Genomic DNA, 11,239 nt, shown 5'->3' on the forward strand with positions numbered 1-11,239 from the left:
AGGCCGGTACTGGGGCCTCCGAGGCCAGGATAAGAGCCTGCTGAGGGGTTAGGCCAGTGCTGGGGCCAGTGAGGCCGGCATCGGAGCCTGCCTTGATGCATGACCAGTGCTGGGGCCTCCAAATCCGGGATCGGAGCATGCCAAGGGGTTAGCCCGGTGCTGGGGCCAGCGAGGCCGGTATCGGAGCCTGCCTTGAGGCAAGGCCGGTACTGGGGCCTCTCAGGCTGGGATCGGAGCCTGCCGAGGGGTTAGGCCGCTGCTGGGGCCAGTGAGGCCGGCATCGGAGCCTGCCTTGAGGCAAGGCCGGTACTGGGGCCTCCGAGGCCAGGATAAGAGCCTGCCGAGGGGTTAGGCCGGTGCTGGGGCCAGCGAGGCCGGCATTGGAGCCTGCGATGAGGCAAGGCTGGTACTGGGGCCTCCGAGGCCAGGATAAGAGCCTGCCGAGGGGTTAGGCCGGTGCTGGGGCCAGTGAGGCCGGCATCGGAGCCTGCCTTGAGGCATGACCAGTGCTGGGGCCTCCGAGGCCGGGATCGGAGCCTGCCGAGGGGTTAGGCCGGTGCTGGGGCCAGTGAGGCCGGCATCGAAGCCTGCCTTGAGGCAAGGCCGGTACTGGGGCCTCCGAGGCCAGGGTAAGAGCCTGCCGAGGGGTTAGGCCGCTGCTGGGGCCAGCGAGGCCGGCATCGGAGCCTGCCTTGAGACATGACCAGTGCTGGGGCCTCCGAGGCCGGGATCGGAGCCTGCCGAGGGGTTAGGACGGTGCTGGGTCCAGCGTGGCCGGCATCGGAGCCTGCCTTGAGGCAAGGCCGGTACTGGGGCCTCTGAGGCCGGGATCGGAGCCTGCCGAGGGTTTAGGCCGCTGCTGGGGCCAGCGAGGCCGGCAGCGGAGCGTGCCGTGAGGCAAGGCCGGTACTGGGGCCTCCGAGGCCAGGATAAGAGCCTGCCGAGGGGTTAGGCCGGTGCTGGGGCCAGCGAGGCCGGCATTGGAGCCTGCGATGAGGCAAGGCTGGTACTGGGGCCTCCGAGGCCAGGATAAGAGCCTGCCGAGGGGTTAGGCCGGTGCTGGGGCCAGTGAGGCCGGCATCGGAGCCTGCCTTGAGGCATGACCAGTGCTGGGGCCTCCGAGGCCGGGATCGGAGCCTGCCGAGGGGTTAGGCCGGTGCTGGGGCCAGTGAGGCCGGCATCGAAGCCTGCCTTGAGGCAAGGCCGGTACTGGGGCCTCCGAGGCCAGGATAAGAGCCTGCCGAGGGGTTAGGCCGCTGCTGGGGCCAGCGAGGCCGGCATCGGAGCCTGCCTTGAGACATGACCAGTTCTGGGGCCTCCGAGGCCGGGATCTGAGCCTGCCGAGGGGTTAGGACGGTGCTGGGTCCAGCGTGGCCGGCATCGGAGCCTGCCTTGAGGCAAGGCCGGTACTGGGGCCTCTGAGGCCGGGATCGGAGCCTGCCGAGGGTTTAGGCCGCTGCTGGGGCCAGCGAGGCCGGCAGCGGAGCGTGCCGTGAGGCAAGGCCGGTACTGGGGCCTCCGAGGCCAGGATAAGAGCCTGCCGAGGGGTTAGGCCAGTGCTGGGGCCAGTGAGGCCGGCATCAGAGCCTGCCTTGAGGCAAGGCCGGTACTGGGGCCTCTAGGCCAGGATAAGAGCCTGCCGAGGGGTTAGGCCGGTGCTGGGGCCAGCTAGGCTGGCATCGGAGCCTGCCATGAGGCAAGGCCGGTACTGGGGCCTCCGAGGCCAGGATAAGAGCTTGCCGAGGGGTTAGGCCGGTGCTGGGGCCAACGAGGCCGGCAGCGGAGCCTGCCGTGAGGCATGACCAGTGCTGGGGCCTCCGAGGCCGGGATTGGAGCATGCCGAGGGGTTAGGCCGGTGCTGGGGCCAGCAAGGCCGGCATCGGAGCCTGCCATGAGGCAAGGCCAGTACTGGGGCCTCCGAGGCCAGGATAAGAGCCTGCCGAGGGGTTAGGCCGGTGCTGGGGCCAGCGAGGCCGGCATCGGAGCCTGCCTTGAGGCATGACCAGTGCTGGGGCCTCCGAGGCCAGGATCGGAGCCTGCCGAGGGGTTAGGCCGGTGCTGGGGCCAGCGAGGCCGGCATCGGAGCCTGCCGTGAGGCAAGGCCGGTACTGGGGCCTCCGAGGCCAGGATAAGAGCCTGCCGAGGGGTTAGGCCAGTGCTGGGGCCAGTGAGGCCGGCATCGGAGCCTGCCTTGAGGCAAGGCTGGTACTGGGGCCTCTAGGCCAGGATAAGAGCCTGCCGAGGGGTTAGGCCGGTGCTGGGGCCAGCTAGGCCGGCAGCGGAGCCTGCCGTGAGGCAAGGCAGGTACTGGGGCCTCCGAGGCCAGGATAAGAGCTTGCCGAGGGGTTAGGCCGGTGCTGGGGCCAACGAGGCCGGCAGCGGAGCCTGCCGTGAGGCAAGGCCGGTACTGGGGCCTCCGAGGCCAGGATAAGAGCCTGCCGAGGGGTTAGGCCAGTGCTGGGGCCAGTGAGGCCGGCATCGGAGCCTGCCTTGAGGCAAGGCCGGTACTGGGGCCTCTAGGCCAGGATAAGAGCCTGCCGAGGGGTTAGGCCGGTGCTGGGGCCAGCTAGGCCGGCAGCGGAGCCTGCCGTGAAGCAAGGCCGGTACTGGGGCCTCCGAGGCCAGGATAAGAGCTTGCCGAGGGGTTAGGCCGGTGCTGGGGCCAACGAGGCCGGCAGCGGAGCCTGCCGTGAGGCATGACCAGTGCAGGGGCCTCCGAGGCCGGGATCGGAGCATGCTGAGGGGTTAGGCCGGTGCTGGGGCCAGCGAGGCCGGCATTGGAGCCTGCCATGAGGCAAGGCTGGTACTGGGGCCTCCGAGGCCAGGATAAGAGCCTGCCGAGGGGTTAGGCCGGTGCTGGGGCCAGCGAGGCCGGCATCGGAGCCTGCCTTGAGGCATGACCAGTGCTGGGGCCTCCGAGGCCGGGATCGGAGCCTGCCGAGGGGTTAGGCCGGTGCTGGGGCCAGTGAGGCCGGCATCGAAGCCTGCCTTGAGGCAAGGCCGGTACTGGGGCCTCTGAGGCCAGGATAAGAGCCTGTCAAGGGGTTAGGCCGGTGCTGGGGCCAGTGAGGCTGGCATCGGAGCCTGCCGTGATGCATTACCAGTGTTGGGGCCTCCGAGGCCGGGATTGGAATCCTGCCAAGGGGTTAGACTGGTGCAGGGGCCAATGGCCAGCATCGGAGCCTGGCGTGTGGCAAGTTCACTCCTGCGGCCTCCAAGGTCGGGACCAAAGCCAGCTTAGGGGTTTGACTGGTTCAGGGGCCAGCGAGACCAGAACCGGGGCCTCCCATGAGGCAAGGCCGCTGCTTGAGCCAGCGAGGTCTGGATCAGTCCACTGAGTAGCCAGGCCACTACTGGGACCATCAAGAGTGGGATTGGTACTTGCAACGCAGCATGCACAGAGAAATATCGAAGAAAATATAAATCAGACGCTTCTCTTAATCAGCAATAACTAGGAGGAAAAGGGCAACAGGAAGAGGTTGAGCTATAGAAAGGGCCCTATAGTGAAGCAACTAATATGACCAATCAGAGGGTATGTAATACTGGAGGACGGAGCCTCTTTAAAACGCAGGAGGTACATAAACAAATGTATCAAAGTAAATCACCAAAGAAGTGTGGGATGGAGGGAGGGGGAGGGAATGGGATGGGGGCTGGAGGAGGGCTAATTGGATGATGTGTGCTTGTATATCCTCTCAAGTCTTGTACTCCAATGTGATTGATATATGACTACAATGCACCAATTTAAAAAATAAATTAATTAAAAAAAAAAAAGAAAAGACAGAGTATCTGGGAGCTCTTAGTTTGATATTTTTAATTAGGCTTTACCTGTCAAAATCTTCATCTTCAATATAGCACCATTTATATGCTCTAAACATGAAATCAGAATTGAAAATAAAATAATTACGCATATCAGCAATTTCTAGGGCAAAAGTTAGGATTGCTATCAAGGTCCTAACAGACCTTTCTCTGTCAGTCCCCAGAACTGAAAGGTATGTGATCTTCCTTTCTTTCTTTCTTCCTTTCTTTCTTTCTTTCTTTCTTTCTTTCTTTCTTTCTTTCTTTCTTTCTTTCCTTCTTAATCTTTCTTTCTTTCTTTCTTTCTTTCTTTCTTTCTTTCTTTCTTCCTCCCTTATCTTTTTCATTCTCTCTTTCTCCTATCTCTTCCTACCTCACTCTCTTCTTTCCTTCTTTTCACTCTTTCCTTTTCTTTTGTGTGAAACCAGGGACACTCTACTTCTGAATTATTCCCCAAGACCTTTTATTTTGAAATATGGTCATCATAAGTTGCTGAGACTGGCCTCAAACCTAAAACTGTCTTGTCACAACCTACCAAGTACTGGGAAGGGGGTGTGAGAAATGGATTTGGTTTCTAAATGGTCATTGAACTACTCTTTCCTTATCATTTCTGATTTGCTGACTCTTGGTTAGGATCTTAAAGTTTTTTGTTTTATTGTGGATCTAGGGATAGACCCAGAGATATTTTAACTCCAACCTACACCCCAGATCTCTTTTGTATTTCATTTTACACACAATGTCCTTAAAGTTGCAATACTCCTGTCCCAAACTGAAATTACATGCATGCACCACTGTGCCCACAAAAGGTTGGGCTCATTTGTTTGTTCATTTCTATAAACCTTCAATTGTTTTCAAATATTCTTTAGAATAAACAGATATCCCCAAATTTATAATTACTAATAATGAGCAAAATGCTACATATTACAAGTAATATAATTGATTCTAGGGTTTGCGATCACTCCTGGCAATACTTGGTCATCATTTAATTCAGCTTCTCACCCTCTCCTGAATTGAAGCACCCAATTAAACTGATTCAAAACAAAACAATAGAGATAGATTTCACTTCTCAACTTATGGTAAAAAAAAAAAAAGCCATCCTTGTCTCTGCTTAACAACTTGCTGCATTTCTTCTGGTTCTCTCATGCTTCTCCTCTCCTCAATTCACATGCTGTACTCTCATCATTCTTAATCTCACATGATGACCCAGATCCATAGTTTACTAAAAATAATAAAAATTGGTAAACAAATCCCACTTGTTCTACCATACAAACTATCAAAATACCCATATCAGCATGGACACACTTAAACTTTCTTTCTGCCATGAGTAACTTTTCACATTATGATCTAAAATGAATCTCCCTAGTTCTACAAGAGATTACAACCCTTCTTGCCTATACATATATGTCACTTCTGCAACTATTTCTCCTGCATTATCAATGATCTCTCTAAAATAGCACTCCTATGGCCATACAAACATACTGGCATGGGCTCCCTCTTTAAAAATTGAGGCAAATAAAAATAAGCTTCCTCAATATCACATACCCTTTGGATTATTGAATATTTATCTGTCCCTCCTTACATACAAACACAGTGATCAATCTTTTGTTCTCTTTTCAATCATTCTTTAAAAATATGTTATACAATTTATCAATGATTGCTTATTATTTTCCAGGACTCTAGTTTCTTGATTCTACTCTTTCTTCTCTGGCCATTGCTTTTCCATCTTCTCTTATGGTTTCTTGAGTTCAAACTGAAGAGTATCACTGGCCTTTGTCTATGAAAACTCTTCTCCAGATACATTAACCCTAAGTCGTTATGCCCCCTCCAGCAATCATTCAGAAAAACAAAACAAACATTGTATTATTATGAATCTATCTTTTTCTTACCGCTTGCCCAAACCATTAGAAAATTCCATTTTCTATATTTTAAAAAACACCCAGAGCCTATTGTGATGGTACAGGCCTATAACTCCAGCACTTAGGAGGCTGAGACAGGGAGACCACAGGTTCATGGCCAGTGTCAGCATCTTAATGAGGATACTTCACAATTTAGTGAGATCTTTTCCAAAACAAAAATAAAATAAAATAAGGCTGGAGGAGTAGCTCAGAGATAGAGTGACCCTGGACTCAATCCCAAATACTGCAAAATATACATCAAGAATCAAGGTCTGCATTTCAGACCTTCTGAACTTTCATCCTAGTCCATGGAACTATCATCTGAATTGATGTATTAGCTCTGCTCCCTGTCTTCCATTCAGTCTGTCTAGTCTCTATGCATAATCTGCTATGATCCTTTTAAAATATAAAGTACATTTTATTTCATAAGTAACTATCAAGTGATTGCCTTATTTCATTAAAGCAAATGGTTCTATCTGATAGGTCTTTTGCCTTTCTTCTCTTCCTCACCTGCCCTTACTCTTCCCTGATTTCATCTGAGTCAAGCCAAATTGGCACTGTTTCTTTTCCTTGAGATTTTCAAGCACATTTCCTCCACATGAACTTTAAAAGCTCTTACCACAAATATTTTCTACAGTGTGTTCTTTCACTTCATTCAGTTTCTGTATAAATGTCATCATATATAAGATAATTTCTTTATGCACTTTATGAAAATAACATCCATGAATCATCCTCTATGACTCATCCCATTTAAAAACTAATTTTACACATGCAATTTAACATCAGACCAATACTATTTGTGTTTGCTTTTCTGCCTAATTTTTCCTGCAAATACTGGAATAAAAGTCAGTGAAACTAAAGATTTGGTCTCTTTCAGTGCTGTATCAATAATATTTTGTATATTATTTGGTACACAGGAAGCCCTCAATAATAAAGATTTACTAAAAACATAAATTAGTTCCTGGCTTGCAATTGTATCACCTCTAACTGCTTTCTTTCTCACTAACCTCAAAAGCTCAGACTCTTTACTCATTCTCAAGTCTTAGGTGAAATACTTCATTACTAGAGATCCTTTATCTTATCATACAAAACCTATTGCCCAATACAAATGTTTATCCTATCATGTTGTTTCCTTCTTTTCATAAAAGTTTTCACTCTCTATAGTCACTTGTATGTATATTTACTTGTCCAATTTACCTTCTATCTTTAGGCCATAGAGAAGTATCTGCATCTGATTGGTGCTCATTGGTTATTGAATCTAATATAGTCTAAAATATTTCAGTTTTTAGAGTCAACACCAACTCTACTTCTTTAGATAATTAATTGACTATTTTGAATACTGTTATTAAACCTCTAGAGTCTTAACAAACAAAAATAATCTGCCCATTTAACTCTAAGGACAATTGGAAAACAGACAAGTACTTAATCTTTGTCTCCTATTTTCAATTCAAATTTGCTTTGTTGGACTGATTGTTTCATAACATTTGACTTAATCCTTGCTCTTATCACAAATTTATTTATTTTTCAAATACCACTTGAGTCTCCAGTCTCATGATGCTAAGTGACTTTAAATTGGTATTTCCTTTCCCTTCTTTATCTCAGTAAAGAAATAGGTTGTACTTAGATTGTTTTATGTTTACCTGGTTTGCTTTTCCACCTCTGTTACTCTGCTTAGAGACTAGAACCTAAGATGGAGATGGGGAAGTGAAGAAGAGGCATTTCTTCCCCACTAATAAAGATCTTTATTTGTAATTCCCTTAAAGCTATTGGTACACTTTCCTTTAGTCTATCACTCATTGATTATGCTTGGCTCTTGGTGTTTTCACTCAAGTATAATTAATACATTTTAAAAGTTCAGTCATAAGAATATTCTTTTATATTACAATAAAAAACTCTTTGAGGGGGTTATTGGGGTTGAAGGTTGCCTCTGAGCTACATCTCTATCTTTTTTATATTTTATTTTGAAACAGGTTCTTGCTAAATTAATGAGTGTCTCAATTGCTGAAACTCGCCTGGAACTTGACTTTCCACTGTCTCAGCCTCACAAGTACTGGGATTCTAGTTGTGCATCACCATGCCCAACTTCATTTGGCAAATATTGACACATTATCTGGGCTTTAAAAGTACTTAAAGTATATTTTACTTTATTATAATTTACCAACCATATATAAAATACAAATCCGTTCCAAAACTAATGACTGATCCAAATAGCAAAAATATAATGATCAAAATTTAGATTCATAGAGATTACTATAGGCATAGTGAAAAAGAATAGCAAAAGGTCTCAGTTTTTCATGGTCTCTGTTTCACATGCCAAAAATGATGACACTGAAAAAAAGTCTGTATGATATATGTGTCTTTTTTGGATATCTCAATTGGAAATACCAGTTATATATTTCAGGTAAGCAAATTATTATTATTATTGGTGGTACTGGGGTTCCTGGAAACCCTTCTACCTCTGAGCTACATTCCCAGACCTATTTTTATACTTTTTGTTTGGAAACAGGGTCACTTAAGGCAGTGTGGCTGGCTTCAAACCTGCATGATCCTCCTGTCTCCATCTCCCAAGCACGGGGATTACAAGCGTGCGCTACCAGGCTCGGCCAGGTAAAAAATTATATTCTGCAGTTCTATTTTGTGAGGCGGAAGGTAGTAAGTCCCTATGTCATCATAACCTGGAGTTGATGAGAAACTATCATATGACAGGGAAAAAGTAGGCAAATAAGAAATTGTATTGGGTTGCCTCTCACAAGTTTCTTATCCTCTTCTGTGTGAAAGCATCACAAAGCACTGCACCAATATTCAGATAACCTCTGTTTAAATTATTTATTTTTGAGGCTTATGAAGATACATGTAAAAACACCTACGTACCATGCTGGAAATTAATACTCTGTAGTGCTCTGGTTCTTCAAAGGCATTTCTTCCCCACTATTAAAGATCTCTATTTGCAGTTCCCTTGAAGCTATTGGTACACTTTAGTCTATCACTCATTGATTATCCTTGGCCCTCGATGTTTTTACACAAGTGTAAGTAATACATTTAACAAGTACAGTCATCTCACTATAATCTATCTCATTAGGGTTGAAGTGAGAAGCCAGCACCTTATTTTTTATAAATGGAATTCATTGCATATCATGTCTTTTTTCAATGGTCTTTGGATCAAAATTTCTCAGAGCTCAATTCATGACCCCTTTACAATCTTTAGAGTATGTAAATAATTTGTACTTTTATGATTAGCTTTTTAAAGTATACTTTTATTGATGTATTATAATCATACATCAACATGAACTTCAGAGTGATAGAGGCATACATGAACACAGCATTTGGCAAACAATCCCTATTAAAATATCAATGTCTCTGATTTCAACCCCTTTGGAAAGATACCCAGCAATGGTATAACCAGATCATATGGCAAATCATTCCCAGTTTTCTAAAGAATGTACACACCAATCTCCATAGTGGCTGAACTACTTTGTATTCCCAGCAACAGTGTAAAAGTGTTTATCTTTCCTCTCAGTCCTTCTGAGTGTGCCTGTGCTTCCCAGGCTTGTGTGACTGGGATGGGGGTGAGGGGCTGAGGCCAGGCGGACAGGTGAATCAGTGCTGGGAGGGGCTCTGCCTTCTGTGAGTGGTCAGGGAGACTGACTGAAGCTGTTGCAATCTGCAAGAGCTCAAGCATGAGATCCCCTGAGCCATCACCAGGTCCATCCTCAAGTCCGCCACATATGGCCAAGGCTGCACAGTTGTCCTCAGGAGCCACCGCTAGGGGCTGCTGCTGCCGCAGGCCGGCAGAACAATGGACTGCAGTAACTGGTGCTGTGCTGAATATGCTAAAGATGTAGAATCTGAGCAGGTGATGGAGAGCTTCAAGGTAAAGATCTAATCATTGCGCAGGACATGATATTGTAGGAGAAGCCGGACCCAGATGCTCTGGTTTTCGGAACCCTGTTCACGGATCACATGCTGACTGTGGAGTGGTCCTCTGAATCTGGATGGGAGAAACCACACATCAAGTCTTTCCAAAACCTTGTCCCTGCATCCAGCCTCCTCTGTCTTCACTACGGAGTGGAGCTATTTGAAGGGTTGAAGGTATTTTGAGGAGTAGATAGTAAAATTTTGAGTGCTTCGGCCAGACATCAACATGGAAAGAATGAACTGGTCAGAGCAGAGGGTGACACTGCCGGTGTTAGACAAGGAGCAGCTTCTGGAGTGTATTCTGCAGCTGGATCAAGAATGGGTTCTCCACTCAACCTTGGCCAGCATATATATTCGTCCCATGTTGATCGTAACTGAGCCTTCTCTTGGAGTCAAGAAGCCCACCAAAGCCCTGCTCCTTGTGATCTTGAGCCCGATAGGCCCTTACTTTTCACGTGGAAGCTTTAATCCAGTGTCCCTGTGGGCCAACCCGAAGTATAACTGAGCCTGGGAAGGCAGTACTGAGGACTGTAAGATGGGCGGGAATTGCCGTGCCCAATGTGAAGCGGTGAAGCAAGGGTGTCAGTAGGTTTTGTGGTTTTATGGAAAAGATCACCAGATAAATGAAGTGGGAACTATTAATCTTTTTATTTGCTGGATAAATGAAGATGGAGAACAAGACTGGTCACTCCACCGTTGGACGGTGTCATCCTGCGGGGCGTGACTAGGCAGTGCATTCTGGACCTGGCTCACCAGTGGGGCGAGTTCAGGGTGACTGAGTGGTACCTCACCATGGACCGCCTGAATGCTGCGCTGGAGGGAAACTGAGTGAAGGAGATGCTCAACTCCAGCATGGCTTATGTCATCTGCCCTGTTTCTGATATCCTGCACAAGTGTGAGGTTATACACATTCCAACTACGGAGAGTGGTCCAAAGCTCGCAAGCCTTATCTTGGGCAAATTGACTGATATCTAGTATGGAAGAGAAAAGAGAGCGAATGCATGGTTGTGTTATCCTAAGCAAGAAACACAGAACATCCGCTGTGTGCCACTGAGATAGAGTATTGCCTCTGAGTAAGGACAGATTTCTTTGGCTACCTGTTAGTTGTCCACAACATAGCTTGTTACAAGCATGATTTTTTTTTCCTTGTGCCAAGAATATAAATCGTGATTGTAAAAAAGAAATATGACACCTGGAACAATGAAGTATTAAGTATCTCCCACAATAAATAATAAAAACAGGATTTAACAACAGGCAGATTTGGCTTCAAATCACCAAGCTCATGCCACCACTCCCAATATGCTTCTTCAAATCTTTGCACTTTCCTCCTTCCTCCCTTCTTCAATAGGAATGACTTTCTTTAGCCTCCAGTTTTAGGCAATGCTTTTTATTCTGTAAAGAAATGATATCTTCAATAAAACATACTACCGAATAACTAAGTTTCAAAGTCTTTTAACATCTTTTTCTTAGCCTTCCTATTCTTGTCTATCTCATAGTATATATTAAGATAAATCTGAAAAGAATGAAGAAAACAAGGATGAAAAAGAAGGGTTGAACAAAATAAAGAATATTAGAATGAACTCTCTAAATGGAGAATTTATTTTGCTGATGTCTTTCTATGCATTGGCAAAATT

General features: G+C 47.1%; 1 pseudogene across 1 annotated transcript; it reads left to right on the plus strand.

The window, feature by feature from the left end:
- The first annotated feature begins 9,563 nt into the window (after nucleotides 1-9,563).
- On the plus strand, nucleotides 9,564-10,580 carry LOC308278673 (branched-chain-amino-acid aminotransferase, cytosolic-like; annotated as a pseudogene). The gene has a single exon. The product of its transcript is annotated as a branched-chain-amino-acid aminotransferase, cytosolic-like (transcript).
- Nucleotides 10,581-11,239: the final 659 nt, after the last annotated feature.

Source organism: Muscardinus avellanarius (genome assembly GCF_963383645.1).
Source record: "Muscardinus avellanarius genome assembly, chromosome: X".
Taxonomy (NCBI): Eukaryota; Metazoa; Chordata; class Mammalia; order Rodentia; family Gliridae; genus Muscardinus; species Muscardinus avellanarius.